At 38.9% G+C, this 22,556-nt stretch overlaps 1 pseudogene; it reads left to right on the plus strand.

The window, feature by feature from the left end:
• Positions 1-408: 408 nt before the first annotated feature.
• Positions 409-16,458, plus strand: LOC140691396 (anoctamin-6-like; annotated as a pseudogene).
• Positions 16,459-22,556: the final 6,098 nt, after the last annotated feature.

Here is a 22,556-nt window from a genome sequence, read left to right on the forward strand (position 1 = left end):
TACAGAGGCAATGTTAGTGTGGTAACCAGCTTCTGAATGCAAGTGTAGCTAGGAAGACAACAGAGAAAATAAAAGGGATGTAAAGTAATGGAGGGACTTCAGAGCAGTACAAATGGTGACTTTGACACCACCAGCTGCTGACGTGAACTTGGCAGGAATTTGTGAGAAGTAGTGGGTGTCATTACAAGCAGGGGAGTCCTGCAGCTTTTGGGGTGAACAGGCAAAGGAGAGAGCAGATATGGTGGCCACCCGGGGGCTGAGTATTTGTGTCCTGAATGTGAAAATGTCTGGTCCCCTGTTCAATTTTGCAGCCACAACTTCACATGACTCAGGGCATTATTTCCACCAGAAAACCATAAAAAAACATAAACAGCCTCTGTTTCCCAAAGTGTTTGTCCTTGATCTGGGATGATTGTCCTGTGGTGGGAGGTAAGTGGGCGATGGGGCCTATTACATCACCCCCTTTCACTAAAAGTCTACCTCCCTGCTTTTCACCTGACTCCTAGAGGTGCTGTCATTCTGTTACACCTAGACCTGTAAGACGGGCTTGCCTGAATCCTCACGTGAAGTGGGATGGTTGTGTGCAGTTTTAAAAAATTGCTTGGGTCATGTGGTCCTTTGTTTCCTTCATTGGAAATCACTATTCCAGACCAAATAGTATGCATCTATAGAAACTATATTGTTTGTAAGATGTCTTCAGAAATTTTGCAGTAGGTTTAAATATTTGCTTGGTGATGGCATCTTGATTGTTTGAAGGAGGCAGCCCTCATTAGGGACATTTTTTGCTTCCTCTCTGAGTTCCTTTACTGGCAGTAGAGTGTTTGTAGGCAGAGTTAGAATGTTACCTGGTCTGAGAAGCCAAACTTGCCTGCAGCTGGGAATTGGCAGAAGAGTCGGTTATGGAAGGAAGGCTTTAGGATTATCTGGTAGGAGAGTTCTGGGATCCAAACCCTGGGAAACCTCAGATCTTGTAGAGTATGTTCTGTAACAATAGGCTATTGGATAATTTTAATACTTGTTATGGGATGTAGAGTTGGGGAAAGACTTAAAAGTGAAAGAACCTTAAAAAAGAATCTCCAAATATTTTAAAGAAAACAGTTCTCAGAATGAGAGCTTTTCTGAAAAAAACTAGCTCTTCACTTCACAGGGGAAGCAGGGAGAAAGTGTAACTAACTTACGGTAACTTAAAAGGTAAACCTTACCCTCCCACTTAGCTTTTTCCTGGTGTACGTTCATCTTCCACATCTGTAGTTTTAGACATGATGTGTCATTTTCTGGTACTCCATTCTGCTTCTGTGTGAGAGACTGACACAAAGTCATATAGCAAATGAAAAATTGCACAAAGAACTTTATTGTTAAAAATGAAGACCTGTGGCAGGGTGCTGTATTTGGAAGTGACTCTCAGTACAGAGAACACTTAGAACAATGTAGTGTTATTTTTTTTTATTCATTTAAGCCTTTGAATAGAAGCTTTTCTTTGCAGAGTTTCTGGAGTACATAAGAAAAAGCAGGAACTAAAAATAGCTTTAAGAAAGCACCAGTATAGATGTTGCTTACAGTATGGTAACTGTCTTAAAGTTAATTCTTTAAAGCAGGAAGTTGTAACTCTCAATTTCTTAAGCAAATATAAACATTCTTGACTCTTAATGACATTCTTTGTGGGGTGAAGCTGCTTTTGCTTCCATTCTGAGCATTGAAAAGCCTTCTATTATAGTCCTACCAGTCCTCAATATTTTATTTTCCCTCTGTTGTGAACTTGTTATTAAACTTGAAGCAGATATAAATATCATTTACTTGCTACATATGTAGATATTCAGTGTTGCATGGTCATAAAGTTTGTGTACATCACATGTATCTACATAATTCCCCCCTTTCCAACTGTGTTCCTGATGAAAGGATGGTGGGAAATGCCATTATGGGGCTATCTCTTACAGTACACAGTGTTTAACCTGTTCCCTCTACCAGATCTGGATGTTCTTTCATCTTTCATCTTCTAGACTTACTAGCTCTTTTTCTTAAGCCAGGTGTAACTCATCCCCCTGCTCACACACACATGCGTACACACACACACATACACACACACATTCTGCCATAGGGAGTAGCGTGCACCATCCCATTCTCCCACTCCAGCTCTGGACCCACCCCCTGGAGGCAGTGTCTTGCACAAATTCATTTGTAAGTTCTTTTTTAAAACTTGAGTGGTCGGGAAATAGGACTGATATCCACACTTAGTAGGCAGGCCCTTAAGGATAACTTCTATGGTTAATGCCAGGTTATCTTAATGTTTGAGTACCTGGGTTTCATGTCTTCCTGTACCACCAGTGTGACCCATGATTCCCACATTTCTGTCCCCCCCCTAGACTTTCTCTCCAACTCTGGACTCTTACAATCTTCTGCTGATTTGACATCTTCACTTGGAACTCTGATATCTTAAAACCAACATGTGTAAAAACTGAGCTCTTGGTCCTCCTACTCCCCAAACTGTTTCTTTCTGCAGCCTCCCCCATTCAGTTAGTGGAAACTTAATCCTTCCAGCTGCTTGGGTCAAAAAACTTGGAGTTATTCTGACTCTCACTGACACACCACATGCATTCTGTCAACAGATCTGGTTTAACACTGCCTTTAAAACATATCCAGAACCCAGCCACTTCTCACCATGGTTTCTGCCTCCACTGCTGCTTCCCTGCCCTGAGCCACTGTCCTCTCCTCCTGCACAGTCCTTCTTAGTGGCTTCCCTCCTTTCATCTCTGACCCGTTTTGATTATTTTCACCTGGCAGTCAAGTGAGCCTTTGAAAACCTAAGTTAGATTGTGTCATCTTTCTGCAGTGCCTCCCCATTTCACTCTGGATAAAAGCCACAGTCCTTACAACGTCCTCCAAGTCCCTACAGGAGCTGCACTGACCCTTCTCTGCAGCTCCAGCCGTGCCCCCATTCTGGATCATGCAAAGTGCATGCTGGCCTTGGTGATGGTTATTCCGTCCACCTGGGACTTCTCACCTCCTAGTCCTAGTTCTAACCTCAGTCCTCAGTGTGGCCTGCTATGGTATTTAATACAACATCATCCTCATCCCATAGCTTCAACTCTATTTACCTTGCCCTTTTTTCTTTTTTCCATGGTTCCTCTTTCCTAACATGCCACCTCCTCTGCTGCTCTGTTGTGTGAATTGTCATCTCCACCCCCCACCCCAGCTAGACTCCAACCAAGCTTCGTGAGGACAGGACTTTTGTTTTGTTTATTGATCTATTCCAAGTGCCTAGAATAGTCCTGGGTACATAGTAGGCAGTCAAAAATTATTTGCTGAATAAATTAAAAGACTATTTTAAAAATGAATCATCCTTTCAGGAACGGGTGAGGAAAGGAAGCTGCATGAAGGAAAATGATGCAGTAAATAATGATATTTGCCTGTTGTCCTTTGTGTGATATATATATGTGTTTTAGGCTTAATTTGGTATCCCAGTTTCTTAATTTAATAGCTGTATTAAGATATAACTTACAGGCCATAAAATTCACACATTATAATTGTACAAGTCAGCCATTTTAGCTATTTCTAGAGTTGTGCAACTGTGTCCTCAAAAAGTACCCTTGTGTCCATCCATATGCAGTTTGCCCTCCCCCCAGTGGCACCCTAAATTTATTTTTTTTTGACAATCACATCTCAAAAGTATAATTTACACAGTAGTACTAATATAGCTTTGCACTTTTAGAAATGACACACTTAAATATGAAATCAATGGTCATTGCTGAAAGTAGATAGCAGTATCAGACATCGGTGAGAAGAATGGACTTGAGTGTCAGACTGGCTGCAGTCTTACCCAGCTCCACCATTTACCAAGTTACCCGAATTATTTTCTGCCTCAAGCTCTTTATCTGTTATATGGGGGTAATAATAGCAGCTTACAGTGTTGTGAGGATTAAGCGAACAGGGAAACAAAATTTAGTATAGTGGCCAGCTTATGTTATTACCTAAAAAATAGCCTTGCATGTAGAGAGTAAAATTCAAATCAGTTTCTCAAGTATGTGTAAAATATGATCCAGTTCCTGCCTGGTTTGTAAACACGTCTGCCTACTGCAGAATGTAAAAGCAGGCAATTTCCAACAGAAAAGATCATTTATCAGCATTTCTTTCAAAGGTAGTTGCAAAACCATTTTTACTAAATTTTCTGCCCATCTCTGACAGAGCTTTGATACCAGGGAGGTAATAATCTACTTTTTTGTTAAAATCATGCTGACCATCAGGTAGTGTTCTGAATTATATTTTAGCCTTTATGTTGGGAAATACTGTGAGGCTTCCTCTAAATGAAAAGGGGGAGGGGCATTCATTGTAGCTCTTGTAGCCTGATAAACCTGCACTAAATTAACTTTTTTTAACTTTTAATTAAAGTAATTAATTAATTTTTTGCAGGGGGGTGGTAACTAGGTTTTTATTTATTTATTTCAGTTTTAGAAGAAGTACTGGGGATTGAACCTAGGCCCTTGTGCATGCTAAGAATATGCTCTTGCACTTAAGCTATACCCTCCCCCCTAAATTATCTTTAATAAGGTCTTTTTCTCTGTTTTGTTATTTTCTTTTAGGTACGGATGCACGAAGCAGGGTCTTCAGAAGCCTCTCAATTCCAAAGATGATAATACTGAAAAACATTGCGCAGTGACAGTGAATCCTTGGCATATGAAGAAAGATTGTAAAGTCCTGAATGAATTAAGAAGTTATTGTTACATTAACATACATGTAACCATGGCTCTCTTACCTTTATTTTTCTCTTTATAATGAAGATACTCCCCACCCATCAAAGTTGCTTTGTTTGATATAGGGAATATCTAAAGCCTTTTCTGCAAGTTTTTTAAATAAGTAAGAGCAGGTAATTTATCAGAAGTGTGAATGGTGTAATCTGCTCTGTCTAGTATGGTAGCCACCAGCCACATGTGGCTATTGTGAATTGAGATGTTCTATAAGTGGAAAATACATAATAGAGTTTCAAGACTTAGTACAACAAAAATAATGTAAAATATTTATTAATAAGTTTTAAAAGTGTTAGTCACACTTTTGAAATGATAATATATTGGATATTTTGGGATAAATATAATTTAACTGGAATTAATTTCACTTGTTCCTTTTTATTTTCTAAATGGGATTACTGGAAAATTGTGACTTGCATTATGTTTCCATTAGACAGTGCTGGCTTCTAACTTATTGCAAATAATATGAAAAGAAAACTTTGATTAAAAATTTTGTAATTGAGTAGTTGATTTACATCATATTAGTTTCAGGTGTACAACACAGAGGCTCAACATTTTTATAGATTGTATTCCATTTAAAGTCAACATAAAATAATGACTGTAATCCCTGTGCTGTATGATACATCCCTGTAATCTAGCCATTATATTCGTAGTACTTTTTACCTCTCAATCCCCTTCTCCCTTCCTGCCTCCCCTCTCCTCCTTGTCCCCATTGGTAACCACCAGTTTGTTCTATGTACCTGTGAGTCTTTCTGTTTTGTTATAGTCATTAATTTGTTTTATTTTTTAGATATACATATAAGTTGACACATAGAATATTTGTTTCTCTTTCTCTGACTTATTTCACTTAGCATAATACCCTGTAGGTCCATCCATGTTATTGCAAATGGCATTATTTTATTTTTTACGGCTAAGCAGTATTTCATTGTGTGTGTGTGTGTGTGCATGTGTATATATATATATATATATATATATATATAATATACCACATCTTCTTTATCCAGTCATCTGTCAGTGAACATTTGGGTTGTTTCAGTGTCTTGACTATTGTAAATAGTGCTGCTGTGAACATTGGGGTGCATGTGTCTTTTTGAATTATGTTTTACTTCAGACATATACCCATGAATGGGATTGTTGGGTCACACAGAAGTCTATTTTTAGTTTTTTAAGGAACCTGTATACTGTCCTCCATAGTGGCTGCACCAATTTACATTCCCACCAACCGAGTAGGGGGGTTCCTTTTTCTCTTAAAAGGTCAAAAATTCTCTACCTTTATATACTTTCCTTACAGTTTAGGATACAATTTGGCAAAAGCCAGATAGAATTTAATAGCGGTAAATACAGTATTTTTTTAAATGGCCATGCATTATATATAGATATGTTATTGATGAGTTGGTTCCCTATTTTTTAGATGTAGAAGTTTTTATAGCTTCACAGACATTTCAGTCTTGAAGAGAGAAACATTTCTTTGCATTTTGCTGAACTTGTCCGGGAGGTTTTATCGAATTTGGTCTAGGCCTGCAGAGGTGAATACACATCCAAACCTGAACCATTTGAATGTCTGCAAAATTTTAAAAGTCTAGAATGTCAGATCTGGACTATAACTCAGGTAAATGACATCAGTAAGTGGACTCAAGGAAACTCCATTTGAGTGCAAAATCCTTCATAAGCCAAAAAAGGCTTTGAAATTGTGGCAAAGCCAGAGACTTTTGTGCACCACAAATGGCCACAAACCCATGGGGACAACTACAGGCCTTCTGGAGTGCCAAGGGAATTCCATGTGAGGAGTCCAGCACTCACAGGAATCCAACAAGTCCCTGCCAGCCAGAACACCTTCATTGCTACTGTGCTGTTTTGAGCAAATGTCTTTTCATCAGGTTCAAATTGGTTTGTTGTAATTTTTTGCATAAAAAATCAAACAACTTCTTGTTCCCTTGTTGAAAGTAAAAGCCTAAAATTTTCTGATTTCTTTTGACAGAGAAAAACATGAGCTTATGAGTATAACCTCATCTGTGATGGTCTGCAGCTGGAAGCAACCAGATCAGTGAGTGTCAGTCCCTTTGCTGCCATTGGCTGGGAGCCTGCATGTTACCTGGAATGACATTTGAAACATGTCACCACAGCTACACCTTCACTGTGGGCTGGGAGGAGAGTCAGTCAGAATCTGCATTATGGAATGCATGTTTCAGGTTCAAAGCTAGGAGATCATTTTTAATAGCCAGAGAATGTAGTCATAAATATATCTATTAATGTATTTATGCAAGAACTTTTTAAAGATTTTTTGTTATAAAAATTTACCCCCAAAAATTGAAAATGTAAGAATAGTGGAATTAAAAATCATCTATACCTTAATTATCCATAAAGAATCTTAAAATCCTTCTAAACATTTTTTTTGCTCAAATGAAGATATTTTCCCTTCCAAAAATGAAAATTATGATTTTACTTTTTTCCTTTTTCCTTTTATTATATATTCCATATCAATAAATATAATTCTTCTAAATCCTTTTTAATGGTTGTTTAACACTATAATGAACATATATGTAAATAGTCCTAGGTCTGAGAAATTTAAAAAATTGTCATTACAATACCACTGCAAAGAATATTTTAGTGTTTTTATTTTTAGTTACTAATTTGCACTAAAAATTAACAAGTTTGCTTTTCTTCATCTAAAACATTGGTAATTTTATGAATGAACTGTAAGGATTTTAAATGACTTTTCAGTAACTTCAACAAAGAAAATATCTTTAAGGCAAAAATGTATGATGATTTGCAAATCTATTTTTATTATATCTTCACTTTTACCAGTGTGATATGTGTGTGTGTGTTTGCACACGTGCTTTTACTACCAGCAATGTAAGAAAAATCTGTGTACTAAAAATATGAAAATAGTTTCCTAGTTTGTATTTTCATTCTCCCAATATAGGTTTTGGATGACAAGCTTGTATTTGCAAAAGTGCACACTCTGTGGGAGGTTCTGTATACATACACTGAGATAATGCACATAAAATTGCCTCTGAAGCCCAATGATCTGAAAACCCGGTCCTCAGCCTTTGATAATTTCAGTTGTTTTATGAAAGTCCTCCAAGTGGATGAAAGTATCATCAAGCTAGAGCAAGAGTTTTTCACTGCCCTATTTGAGAAGAGCTGTGTGAATGACTTTTATATTCAGGATAGAGATACTTTCTTCCATCCAGCCACCAGAAGCCGCATTGTAAGTCTAAACCAAGTTTAGCTGCTGTCTTGGAGGTGATTTAGAACCCGCTATTGGATTATCAGTGATTTGGTTTGGTTGGTTTGGTTTGGCTTTTAAAACCTGCCCAAAAGAAGGAAAAAAGAGAAAGAAAAGAATTATGTCTACAGATTCCTGTTAGGGCAGTAAACAGTGGCTGTTAGTTACCCTGTATAAACCACACACTCTCTTTTAGAATCTTTTTAGGTTCACTTCATCCTTTCTCAGATCAAGTATCAAGTAGGGGACAGTGTTATAAAATTCAGGATTAACAGGCTTATGAGCTCTGGGATCTGCAAGGCAGCTTTCCCTCCCTATGGTGTAAGTCAAATGGCAAAGATGAAATAAAGCACCTCATGTCTCCTCTGGTGTTAACAGGAAAGGGCTAATTTTCTTGACCTTGTTTCTTCCTGGGTAAAACGAAGATAATATGTCAGGAGACTACAAGCTCATGTAGGGCAGGAACAATGTTGTCTTGTTCACTGCTGAATCCCAGGCACAGTGAAGGCCGAGTTTAAATGAGTGAGTGAATGAATGAACTGTAGTTCCCCTAGAGATACTGTGTTGGGCAGTGTAGATTAGCAGCTAAGAGCATAGACTCGAGAGGGGAGGGTACAGCTCAAGTGATGGAGCGCATGCTTAGCACACACAAGATCCTGGGTTCAGCCCCCAACACCTCCTCTAAAATAGACCAATAACCCTAATTACCTCCCTACCCCCTACCAGAATTACCTTATTATCTCCCCGCCACCAAAAAAAAAAAAAAAAGAGAGAGAGAGAGAGAGAGAGAGAGAAGTGGCCAAGAGTGTAGACTCAGGCTGGAACACCTGTGCTGGTTTCTTGCTGTCGACCTTGTAAAAGTCATTTAGCCTCTGTGTTTATCAAGTTCCTCATCAATAAAATGGGGACAATAATACTACCCACCTCATAGAGTTGCTATGGGGATTAATGAATCTGTGTCACTGTTAGAACAGCCCCGGCTAATATTAACTACTATGCATCTGTCAGCTCTTTTCATAATTACTGACAGATGTTATTATCAACCAAAGAAGTATTAGTTCTTTGTAAGAGAAATACATGTTAGACCATTTCATTTATCATTTTCTGTAATTCAGGCTTTTTCCCTCTGAAATACCATTTTCTGTGCACTAGAAAGCCACAGGGCTTTCCAAAGTTCATCTGTCTGGGTTCTTGTCATGATGGCAATACTGCAGAGAATTGACATTTTTTAGGGACTCCATCTGAGATGGCAGCAACCCCTCAAATTCAGGAGCACTTCTCTAACTGATAACATCTCTCATGAAATGAAGTTTTTTAAATGTGACTGCTTCAGACGCTTAATGATGCCATAAATGCAAGGATATTATATCTAAGCTCTTTAAATAAATCCTGTCATTGAAATAAAGGAAATACTATATTATAGCACTCTATGACTTTGTTATCTTTGCTATCCATTTATCTGAATCTCTAAGACCAAAGAAAGCAAAGACTGAGATTGATCATTACTACTGTGTGGTACACATATTTGTGGATGAAGACAATACTGAAATGCACTGTTTTAGATATTAAAATGGACACTAAACAGCTCTTTGATACACATGCATGAACAGAACAGGGAGCTTGGTGCAGGGAGCAAACACTGAGCTTCCTGGATCAGAGACCCAGCATAGCAGTCCAGCCCAGCAGTCCACATGTTTTATATTTATGCCCAAGCAAAATTAGCAGTGAGAGTCTGAAATTAACTTTGGGGACACTTGCAAACAGCTGTCATGATTACTAATGTGGGACACCAGTATTCTACAGTGTTTAGTTGGCATCTGCGCACAAGTCCTTTTCCACTAAAGCCTCTTGTAATTGCTGGTCCCACATCCAGGCTGAGGAATCATCTCATGTGGTGTTTGGGAGGAAGGTAAGTGGAGTCAGGACCCATGTTAAGGCTGAGTGGGTGATAATCTGGTTCTAGTACAGGAGGAAGGAAGTTAGGTCAGGTGGGAAGGAGAATGGATTTAAACTTTGTTTCTTGAGTAAGCTAAATCTATAACATCACGTCAAGTTTCTTTGTTGTTTATATTCCATGTGCTGTCACAGAATAACCACTGAATTGTGGGGACAAAAAAGCCTGGGTTTTAGAATTGACCCTGCCCCTAACCAGCCAGAGTCTAGGTTCCTCTGGGTGTCCAAGGAGAGGGCTGAACCATCAAGTGTCCCTCCACTGCAGCAGTTTGGGCACTTGGCTGGCCTTGTTTTTGCTGTGTAAGACTGGTCCACTTGTAGGACATAGCATCTGCAAGGCTCTCACCAGGTACCCACAGTGGTCCCAGGACTGTAACATCCAAGCACTCCTTTCCACCCACGTTTGCAAATGACCCTCAAAGGTTTAGTATCAGCTCTGGGTGAGAATTATGAAAAATTATATGGTACTTCCATCCCTTCTGGCAAGTGAGGGCCCCTTATTTACAAATGACCACAAAGTGTTAGCACCACATTTTATCAACAGAACATGGGAACACATGGTGATTGTGATGCTCACCTGTCTGCTTCTGCTTCCCAGTGCAACTTCAGTGCTCCATCAGAGGACCTCAGCTGCCCCAGTGAACAGGGCCTTCTGTACAGGGAATGGGCTCCTCCTCGAAGCATAGACAAGAAGCAGCCCTTGGATCTTATCAGGTGATTTGTTGGGGAGAGCACTCCAGTGGGAAGGGCTCAGGGTGGCCCTCATGGCATCTGAGTGTGACAGTCCTTCAAGAGTGTTACCAACCAGGAAGCTCACAGGAGCTCTGAGATTTGTTGCCCCAAGTTTTTACTGGAGGCTTTATTACAAAGGCATGACTGAGTCATTACCGACATGGCTAACCCAAACCCTAACCATAACTCAAACCTGTCCTTAGCTCTAAACATTGAGCCCCTTGCTCTCATGGTGGTCACTCACTTGTCACACAGCTCATAGCCCCACTCCTTTAATCACATGGCTGGTGTCTCTGGCTGGCCAGTTCCCATCCTGAGTCATCTCATGAGCACAAGCCATCCAAGGGTCCACCATGAATAACAAAAACACTCCTATCTTGGGAAATTTCAAGGCTTTAGAGGTTGCCTTCCAGGAACTGGGACCAAAGACCTACCAAATTCTTCATTAAACAGGAGTAAATAGTAGATTTCACTTAAATTGTAAAATAAGAGAGAAATTCTCACTGATTTGCTGTATCTGCTGTCTGACACCGTCCCACTACACCACGTGACTGTTACGTTTTGCTCAGCGTGGGTCTTCTCAGAGCACCAACGTCAGCTGCTCCCCAGGAGATTATGCTGTTTGGCAAGGCAGCTGGGGAGAGGGAGATGAAGAACAACTGAGCAAACAAACATAACTGGGCAAATAAGGAAACAAAACATCTGATTGAAATGAAGGAAATAGCACAGTGTTGAGATGGGGAGACATGGGGGGAAGTGAGTCAAGAAAACTATCTTTGAGTAGGTGACATATGAGCTGAGATGTGGATGGTGAAAAGGAGGCCAGATTTTGGGGATCTGGGAAAAGTCATCCCAGGGATAGAGGCAGCTTGTCCAGTGGTCCCGAGGCACAAATGCATTCGGCAGGTTTGAGGAGATACTGGAGCCAGTGCTGCTGAGAATGATGAGATGTGAGGTTTAGAAGGGCATCAGGAGCATGGAAAGGAGTGTAGACTCTAAGTGCAGTGAGGAGCAGTCATGATAGTTTCAGCACTAAAGTAATTTTCTCTCACTTACATTTTGCAAAGATAATGTGGAGAATGGATTGCAGGGGCCCAGGAAGCAGGGATACCAGACAGGAGGCTTTTGGAGTGGGCCAGATGAGAGATGGTGGGAGCCAAGGAGGAATGCGTTTGGGGAGTGGAGCTGACAGGATGCAGTTATGGGCTGGCTGTGGATGGTGATGAGAAGAGGAGGGTCAAGGTAGCCCCAGGTAGGTTTGGAGCCAGGTGCCTGTTCTTTCTAGTCTCAGTGCCCCATGCAGGTGCCCACCTACTTGGGCAAACCTCTTAATCTTCAAAATGAGAGCTTTAAAATACTGTGACATGTTTTTGTTTGTTTCACATGTTATGGAAAATTTCAAACATATACAAAAGTAGAGAATACAGCACAGCCAGCATGCCTGTATTGGTCACCCAGCTCCAGAATTATAAACTCAGAGTCACTGTTGTTGCATCTTTTATCTCCTCCTCCTCCCCTCCCCCACTACAGCATCATTTTGCAGACAATCCTACATAGCTTAACCTCTCATTACTGAAATGACAAGATCTCTTTTAAACACAATTGGAATATTCCTTTTTTTTAGGGTTACAAAATAATTCCCTGATTGTCACAAAAGTACACTTTTAAGTAGTTTGGGGGTTGAAATCAGGATCCAGACTAGGTTCAGACATTGCAGCTAACATATCTCTCAAGTGGGTTCTAATCTATAAGTTTCCTGTTTCTCGTTTTCCTTGAAATTGCTGAGGGGTTTCTCTATTTCCTGTTTGGCTGATTTCATTCTTCCCTGTGGTGGTAGACTTGTTTCTCCATCCTATGTATTTGCTTTAGCTAAGTGATTTGATCCTCCCCTAAAAGCCTGATCTTATTGAGGTTCAACTTTGTGCAAGAATACTTGTTATGTGGAGTTTCGTACTCCTGTCACAAGGTACATAATGTCCAGTTGACTCTCTTTTTTGTGAAGACAGTAGCCAGTAATGATTGTCACCTGAGATCATTATTTCATAAGGGATTTTATTTCATGTGGCCATACTCTAATTTCCTCCCTCATTTAACAGCAATATCACAGTCATGAAGAGGTGCTTTGTCATTAACCCAGGTTATCCTTAGAACACAGTTTTAAAAGAGGATGTTTGTACATATGTAAATATTTAAAATTGATACTTTTTTCTTTTCTTTAAAAATTTTTTTTTCCAATGGAGGTACTGGAGATTGAATCCAGGACCTCATGCATGCTGAGCACACAGTCTGCCACTGAGTGTACCCCATCCCCCTTGAGATTCATATTTATATGATGTTTTACTTCTGTTATTTTTGTTTTATGTTATACAGTATTTGATGGCAGGGCCATGGGTTTGATGGCTCTTTAATCATTCTTTATGGGCTTTTGTGTGTCTGTTTGTGTTTGTAAAGAAAACAATTTTCCCACTATTTTAAGTATGTTTTGCTAAGGAAAATACGTTGATCTGTTCCCTGCTCCTGGTCCACATGTTCCTTTTGTTGCTTCCCACTAGTGGCCCCTTGAGCTCTGTGACAAGACTAGCATGTCGTTAATCCAGGTTGAAGGAGATCTGAAGAGATTTATTCAAGGAGATAAAATTTGTAGACAGTGTATTAGAAAGTAGTGAGAAAGTTTTTCATTAGGAGAAGGTCTGGGGTTGAATGGTTAAGTGCCCAGAAAACTAAGCTATGAACCACCAAGACAAGTATTAACTCCAGGAAAAACAAAGTAAGGAAGAAAAAAGTAAGCCTAGCATACAACTTGCTACAGCTGTGAACAGTCTGTATAGAGTCCAGATAATGTAAAGCAAGGATACTGAGCTGATAAAAATTATAATGTAATTGTGTTAAAATGTTGGAAGAATGAAGGTTTGGTTGTGTAGATGAGTTGGGGTTTGAAAGAGAGCTTAATCCTCATTTTCCAAAATAGAAAGTCAAATAGGTAATACATAAAGCTGAAAAAGTCAGTAGGCTGTGCTACAAGGATATTAGTCAGAGACAGGGGGCAATTATTCCAAGAGTCAGCAGTAGGAGCTGAACGTGGTTGCTTCTGGCCAGGAAATGGGGCAGTTGTTGGGGACTGCTCTGTTTTACAATCAGTGTTCTAGAACTGTTAGACACTTTAATGAATGTATGGTATAACTTTCATAAAAAGAAATCAAAGCTGAATTTTGAAAAATTTATGTTAAGAATTGGGGTGTTTTGACAGAGAGAGATAATCAGACAAAACTACATTTGCAGGGATCCTCATTATTCCTAGCCTTTCAGCAAGGACTAGGAGGCAGACATCTGTTTAAGGTTCAAAACTTCTTCCTCACCTTCTTGCCCACAAGTAACCTTCAGAAGTAATGAACTCCCCATCACTGTAAATATCCAGGCAGAGGCTACCTGACCAGCTCCCTAACTGCAGCAGGGTGTGTTTACCATTGGGCAGTTGGAGCAGGCAACTTCTAACATTCTTTCAGTTTTGAATGTGGCATTTCCAGGGCAGATAGTTGATAAGAATGTACTACAAAAAGCTTAACAAGAAAGAGTCCAAGACATCTCAAACCCATTGCCAGGGTTTTCTCTGCCAGACACCATCCTGAGCCTGCCATCCATGAGCCAGGCCACAAAGCCCAGTCACATGAGAATGAACACACTTTGTGCCCCCTATATGATTTTGCATCAGGCTCAGCCCTTTTCCCCATGGAATGGTGCACACCCAGGTCTCTGACGATGGAGCTGGTCTCACAGCTGCCCTGTGAGCGCTGGTCCAGCCCAAGGGTATTCCTGTGTGAAGTTTCCCAGGACTCCAGGCTGTTCTCAGAGCTGAGTCCCCCCCTAGGCTAAGCCCATGGAGCTCAGCCCAGCTCCAGTCAGAGCCAGAAGCCTCAGAGAGAACTCAGAGTTGAGGAAATCCACAGGTTTTAATGAACACTGCCGAGTCAGCAGTGAGCCAGTTGAGGAAAGTATCAGCAACAAGACACACCTGAGCAGCCATCTCATTGTTCCCCCTCATCCCTAAACCCTCTGTGTCTGCCTGTCTGGGTCTGTCTCCCTTTCAGGACCAGCCTGGCACTGCTTCATGCCCTGCCTCCTTTCTTCTAATCTTGCCTCCCTGGCCTGTTCCATATACTCCAGATTAACTGAGAAACATTGAAGAGTTTTTAAAACCTAGGAAAAACAGATGTGCTAGATGCAAAGAATACAGGGCAGCATCATCCTCAGTCACATCCCTCCTGCCTTCTCCTATTCCCACAATGAGTTTTATAAGTATTTTGTCAGAGAGACATTGCACTCCCAGTTGTTATCATTATCAACCATTTCCTTATTATCTGTGGTTTACGATGCATTTGCTCCAGGGAAGTCCCCGAGATAAGGCAGGAGCAGATGACTGAGCCAGTTGTTGATGTACACTTGTGTCACACTTGTTAAGAACGACCTTTAGGGGGATTTGTTGAATGTGCCAGGCTTTCCAGTGAGTAGTGATGATCCCCTGCATCTTCTCCAGAGTTGGCCTTGTCCCCTCCTTTGCTCTGTTCTCATTTATCTTGCATCAGCAGGTGAACCAGTGATCAGTATTTCGATGATACGTAAAATACTTCTTATTTCACGGTAGACTTTGGGGTCTGCTATGAAAACGTGTATGTTTTAAGTGTGAATTGAGTCAGAGGCTTAAACTTATAGCCCCCTTGATTGAGAATCAGAAATTAATATGATGGAGGGAGGGTATAGCCCAGTGGTAGAGTGCATGCCTAGCATGCGTGAGGTCCTGGGTTCAACCCCCAATGCCTCCATTTAAAAAACAAATAAATAAACCTAATTATGCCCCCCCAAAAAATCAAAGATAAAAAAGAAATTAATATGAGGATGAAGCTACAGAGTGATTATGTGTGTCTTCTGAAACTACCTTTTGTCTTTCTTCAGGAAAGAGAAGGTCAGAATCTACTTTGCTTGGCTGGGCTTTTTACACGCAGATGCTCGTCCTGGCAGCAGTCATGGGGGTGGCTTGCTTTCTTTATGGATATTTTAATCAAAATAACTACCTGGAGGTAACTTCTCTTTATTCCTTGTTACTGTGCTGAATAGATGACTAGAAAAAAAATGATACTCAGCGTCTCCAACTGGTTTAGTAAAAGAAGACTCATTGCAGAGCACTTTCTGCTTTGGATTATACATCCCTTTTGTCCTGAGGATAATAACTAAGTGAAATGGAAAAAAAAATTTCTTAGATAATGCAGTCCAGCCTCTGATAGGAATATTACCCTTAGGAAACACCCCAGTATCTTAAGACAAGACTTTGTTTGAAAAAGAAAGGAGGTCTCAAGGGAGGCTCTTCCTTGTACTTCTGGATCCCAGAGGAATGCTTCATGCAGCCCTACAGATGTGGGCCAAGAGCAGCCCAGATTTCTTCAGGTTCAATGGCAAAACTGGTAAAACTGGTGCTTTTCTGCATTTAGAAATGAGTTCTTAATATATACAGAGAAATGCATGTTCAAAAACTCAAATGAGCAAAATTTTATTATTGTTTTACTTAAAAAAAAAACAGCCTTTATATTGTTAGGAAGGCAAAAAAGTGATAAAGATTTAGTTTGTGCTTGATGTCAAAATTAAAACACCAGCTGCACTGTCTGAAGGGAAATACGTGGGTGCCACAACCCTGAATTTCACCACCACTGCTCTGAATTGTGTGATTAGTCCTTTGCTTTTGGTGGCCTCAACCTCAAGAGGGGTGCAACACCGAACCAGGCATTTTCTCTTGCTCATCTGGCCTCTGTCCAGCTGTGATGGCCAGATCCACATTTCTGGGCACCAGCAATGAGCTGCTGACCAGATTTCTCTAGCCCTGAGCCTATCGGCCTGGCTCCGCAGGCAGAAGCTTACATGGTAACTCTGATATATAGGCATAATTATCCGTTCTGTATAACAGGATTCTGAGGGTGTGTGCCCAGCATGACTTCTTAGCTAGAAAGCTGCAGATGGTCTCTGAAGTACCCTCCTCTCTTCACCAAAAAAAGAGTTTGGGGCCAAAGGCTGAATGTTGATGTCTTTTGCCTAAATTTGTCTTTGGTATCTCCATTGTTTTGTATATTGTTCCAACCAGGAAAAGGCACCTCAGAAATACGGTGGCAAAGTGAAAAGGTAGTATTTTTATAAGGTTCTTGCGTGGTAGTTGTTCTCATTATAGTTCATTTTAGGAAATGGCAGTCACACCACAAATGTCCTACTCTTTGACACAGATTAATTTACACAAAATGTAGAGGGCAGAGGTAGGGTGTGTCTTGGGGATAATCTCTCTGTGCTCAAAACTATTTGCGCTCTGTTTATTTAATTTTTAAATAATATTAATTACTTAAAATATATGCATTTTAAATACTTTTTAAATCTTTTTTTTAACAGAAATACTGGGGATTGAACCCAGGATCTTGTACATGCTAAGTGTGCACTCTACTGCTGAGTTCTAACCCCTAAATATTTTTAGTTAATTTTATTCCATACTGAGTAGATTCCCAAGAGTAGAAATGTATTTAAGCTGTAAAGAATAATGATCCATCTCCCAGTTTAAGAAAAAGAACATAAATGTTACCCATGAAGTGCTTTGTTCAATTTCATACCCTAACTTTCCATTCTGGAACTAACAACTACATTAAATACTGATTTTTTAAAACACTTTTTTATTGAGTTATAGTCATTTTACAATGTTGTGTCAAATTCCAGTGTAGAGCACAATTTTTTACTTATACATGAAAATACATACATTCATTGTCACTTTCTCTTTCACTGTGAGCCACCACAAGATCTTATATATATTTCCCTGAGCTACACAGTACAATCTTGTTTATCAATTTATCTACATTTTGAAACCCCAGTCTGTCCCTTCCCACCCTCTGTCCCCCTAGTAGCCACAAGCTTGTATTCTATGTCTATGAGTCTGTTTCTGTTTTTTATTTATGGGTTTTATTTCTTCTGTTTTTTTTTTTTTAGGTTCTGTATATGCATAATCTCATATGGTATTTTTCTTTCTCTTTCTGGCTTAACTTCACTTAGAATGACATTCTCCAGGACCATCCATGTTGGCTGCAAATGGCATTATGTCGTCGGTTTTTATGGCTGAATAGTATTTCATTGTATAAATATACCACATCTTCTTTATCTAGTCATCTGTTAATGGACATTTAGGCTGTTTCCATGTCTTGGCTATTGTAAATAGTGCTGCTATGAACATTGGGGTGCAGGTGTCTTCCTGAAGTAGGGGTCCTTCTGGATATATGGCCAGGAGCAGGATTCCTGGGTCATATGGTAAATCTATTCCTAGTCTTTTGAGGAATCTCCATACTGTTTTCCACAGTGGCTGCACCAAACTGCATTTCTACCAGCAGTGTAGAAGGGTTCCTTTTTCTCCACAGCCTCTCCAGCATTTGTCATTTGTGGCCTTTTGAATGATGGCCATTCTGACTGGTGTGAGGTGATACCTCATTGTACTTTTGATTTGTATTTCTCTGATAATTAGTAATATTGAGCATTTTTTCATGTTCCCATTGATCATTTGTATTTCTTCCTTAGAGAATTGCTTGTTTAGGTCTTCTGCCCATTTTTGGATTGGGTTGTTTGTTTTTCACTTATTATGTCATATAAGCTGCTTATATATTCTGGAGATCAAGCCTTTGTTGGTTTCATTTGCAAAAATGTTCTCCCATTCTGTAGGTTGTATTTTTGTTTTAATTATGGTTTCCTTTGCTGTGCAGAGGCTTGTAAGTTTCACTAGGTCCTATTTGTTTATTCTTGCTTTTATTTCTATTGCTTGGGTAGACTGCCTAGGGGAACATTTTTGAGATGTATGTCAGATATTTTGCCTGTATTTTCTTCTAGTAGGTTTATTGTGTCTTGTCTTATGTTTAACTTGCTGAAGAGACTGTCTTTATTCCATTGTATATTCTTGCATTCTTTGTCAAAGATTAGTTGACCAAAAGTTTGTGGGTTCATTTCTGGCCTCTCTATTCTGTTCCATTGGTCTATATGTCTGTTTTTTTTTTTTAACCAATACCATGCTGTCTTGATGACTGTAGCTCTATAGTATTGTCTGAAGTCTGGGAGAGTTATTCCTCCAGACTCTTTCTTTTTCTTCAGTAATGCCCTGGCAATTCTATGTCTTTGATGGTTCCATATAAATTTTATTGTGATTTTTTCTAGTTCTATGAAATATGTCCTGGGTAATTTGATAAGGATTGCATTAAATCTGTAGATTGCCTTGGGCAGTGTGACCATTTTAACAATATTGATTCTTCCAATCCAAGAGCATGGGATACCTTTCCATTTTTTAAATTCTTCTTTAATTTCCTTCACCAATGGTTTATAGTTTTCTGTGTATAATTCTCTCACCTCCTTGATTAGATTTATTCCTAGGTATTTTATTACTTTGGGTGCTATTTTAAAGGGGATGGTTTCTTTACTTTCTTTTTCTGTTGATTCATCATTAGTGTAAAGAAATGAAACTGATTTTTAAACGTTAATCTTGTAACCTGCTACCTTGCTAAATTCTTTGATGAGCTCTAGTAGTTTTTGTGTGGATCTTTTAGGGTTTTCTATATATAGTATCATGTCATCTGCATATAGTGACACTTTTACCACTTCTTTTCCAATTTAGATCCCTTTTTCTTCTCTCACTTACCTGATTTCTGTGGCCAGGACTTCCAAGACTATGTTGAATAGGAGTGGTGATAGTGGGCAACTTTGTCTTGTCCCAGATTTTAGTGAGAAGCTTTTGTGTTTTTCACCATTGAGTACTATGCTGGCTGTAGGTTTGTCATATATAGCTTTTATTATGTTGAGATATGTTCCCTCTATACCCACTTTGGTGAGAGTTTGTATCATAAATGGGTGTTGAATTTTATCAAAAGCTTTTCTACATCTGTTGAGATGATCATGTGATTTTTGTCCTTTCTCTTGTTGATGTAATGTATTACATTGATTAATTTGCATATGTTGAACCACCATTTTGTCCCTGAGATGAACCCCACTTGAGCATGATGCATAATCTTTTTTGTGTGCTGTTGGATTCTATTTGCTAGTATTTTGGTAAGGACTTTTTGCCTCTGTGTGATATTGGTCTGTAATTCTCCTTTTTGGTGGTGTCTTTGCCTGGTTTTTGTATCAGGGTTATGGCGGCTTCATAGCATGAGTTTGGCAGTATTCCCTCATTTTCAGTCTTCTGGAAGAGTTTGAGAAAGACTGATATGAGTTCTTCTTTGTATGTGTGGTAGAATTCCCCAGTGAAGCAGTCCAGTCCTGGACTTTTATTTGTAGGGAGGTTTTTTTTGTTGTTAATTCAATTTCATTTCGAGTGATTGGTTTGTTCAAGTGGGCAGTTACTTCTTGATTCAGTCTTGGTGGACTGTATGCTTCCAGAAACTTGTCCATCTCCTCTAGGTTACCCATTTTTGTTCCATATAGTTTTTATGATATTCTTGTATGATATTCTGTATTTCTATGTTATTTGTTGTAATTTCTCCATTTTCCTTTCCAATTTTGTGTATTTGTGCTCTCTCTTTTTTCTTCTTTGTGAGTTTTGCCAAAGGTCTGTTGATTTTATTTACTCTTTCAAAAAACCAGATTTTGGTTTGGTTGTGTTTTTCCTTTTTTTTTTAATCTCTATTTTATTTATTTCCTCCCTGATCTTTATTATTTCCTTCCTTCTGCTGACTTTTGGGTATTTTTGCTCTTCTTTTTCTAGTTCTTTTAGCTGGTGGGTTAGATTGTTTATTTGAGATTGTTCTTCTTTTTTGAGGAAGGCCTGTATCACCCTAAACTTCCTTCATAGTACTGCTTTTGCTGTGTCCCATAATTTTTGTGTGGTCGTGTTTTCATTTTCATTTGTCTGAAGGTATTCTTTAATTTCAACTTTGATTTCATCATTGACCCATTGCTTTTTAATAGCATGATGTTTAATCTCTATGCTTTCCTTTTTTTCTTCTTTGTTTCTCTGTAATTGATTTCTAGTTTCATGACATTGTGGTCAGTAAAGATGCTTGAGACAATTTCTATCTTCTTAAATTGTTGAGGCTTCTTTTGTGACCAAGTACATGATGAATCCTAGAAAATATTCCATGTGCACTTGAAAAGAATGTATATCCTACTTTGGGGGGTTGTAATGCTCTGAAAGTATCCACGAAATCTAATTTTTCTATTGTATCATTTAATTTCTCTGTTGCCTTATTTATTTTCTGTCTGGAAGATCTGTCTAGTGATGTTAATGCAGTGTTAAAATTTCCGACAATGATTGTATTCCCATCAATTTCCCCCTTTATCTATGTTAGTAGTTGTTTTATGTACTTAGGTGCTCCTATGTAAGGTGCATGTATATTAATGATTATAATATCCTCATCTTGTATTACTCCTTTAATCATTATAAAATGTTCTTATTTATCTTTCTTTAGGGCCTTTGTTTTAAAGTCTATTTTGTCTGAAATATGTACTGCTACATCTGCTTTTTTGGCATTTCCATTTGAATGAAATATCATTTTCTGCCCATTCACTCTCCATCTATGTGTGTCCTTCTCCCTAAAGGGGGTATCTTGTATGCAGAGTATTGAAGATTCTTGCTTTATTATCCAGTCTGCCACTCTTTCTTTTGACTGGAGCATTTAGTCCATTAACATTTACAGTAATTAATGATTGATGAGTGTTTATTGGTATTTTGAACTTATTTTTGCACTTGATTTGCTATTTCCTCTTTGTTTCTTTCTTCTTCCTTTTGTAGTATGGTAATTTTCCCTTGTATTATCTTGGATTGTATTTAGTTTTTGTGACTCACTTGTAAGTTTTTGGCTTGTGGTTACACTTTTTTGTAAGTCTGTTAACCAATTACTGTAACTGTGTGTACTAAACAGATAGTAATGTATTCTCAAACCCATCCTACTGAGAACAAAAAATTTAAAAAAAAGAAAGAAAAAAATACTCTATGTTTTCTTGTTTCCCTCTCCCACTCAATGATTTAGATGTCATCTTTTACAATTTCATGTTTATTCTATTTGTAATTCATGGTAGTTATCACCTTTCCAGTTATGAGTTTCTCATTTCTGTAGCATCCTGCTTCTTTTCTATTTAGAGTAGACCTTTCAATATTTCTTTTAGCATGGGTTTAGTGTCGCTAAACTCTTTTAGTTTTTGCTTCTCTGTGAAATTCTTTATCTCTCCTTCTATTCTAAAGGATAGCCTTGCTGGAGAAAGTATCCTAGGGTGCATCTTTTTTTCATTCAGGACTTTGAATATATCTTGCCACTCCCTTATGGCCTGTAGTGTTTCTGTAGAGAAATCAGCTGAGAACCTTATAGGGGTTCTCTTGTAACTCACTCTTTGTTTTTCTCTTGCTGCCTTTAGGATCATTTCTTTATCCTTCAGTGTGGCCATCTTGATTATGATATGTCTTGGTGTGGGTCTGTTTGGGCTCTTCCTGTTTGGGAACCTCTGAGCCTCCTGTACTTGGGTGTCTGATTCCTTCTTTAGGTTTGGGAAGTTTTCAGTCATGATTTCTTTAAATACCTTTTCCATCCCCTTTGTTCTTTCCTCCCTTTCTGGAGCCCCTATTATGCATAGATTGGCATGCTTTATATTATCCCATAGGTTCCTTATATTTTTTTCATTGTTTTTTATTTGTTTTTCTCTCAGCTGTTCTGACTGGGTGGTTTCTGTTGTCCTGTCTTCTAGGACACTTATTCATTCCTCTGCATTATCTAGCCTGCTTTGTACAGCCTTTAGGTAAGATCTCATTTCAGCCAATGAATCTATCAATTCTACTTGGCTCTTCTTAATAGCTTCTATTTTGTTTTTGACATATTTTATATCTCTAAACACTCTCTCTTTTAGTTCCTTCAGTAATTCTTTTTTGA

Source organism: Vicugna pacos, chromosome 35, assembly GCF_048564905.1.
Source record: "Vicugna pacos chromosome 35, VicPac4, whole genome shotgun sequence".
NCBI classification, from domain to species: Eukaryota; Metazoa; Chordata; class Mammalia; order Artiodactyla; family Camelidae; genus Vicugna; species Vicugna pacos.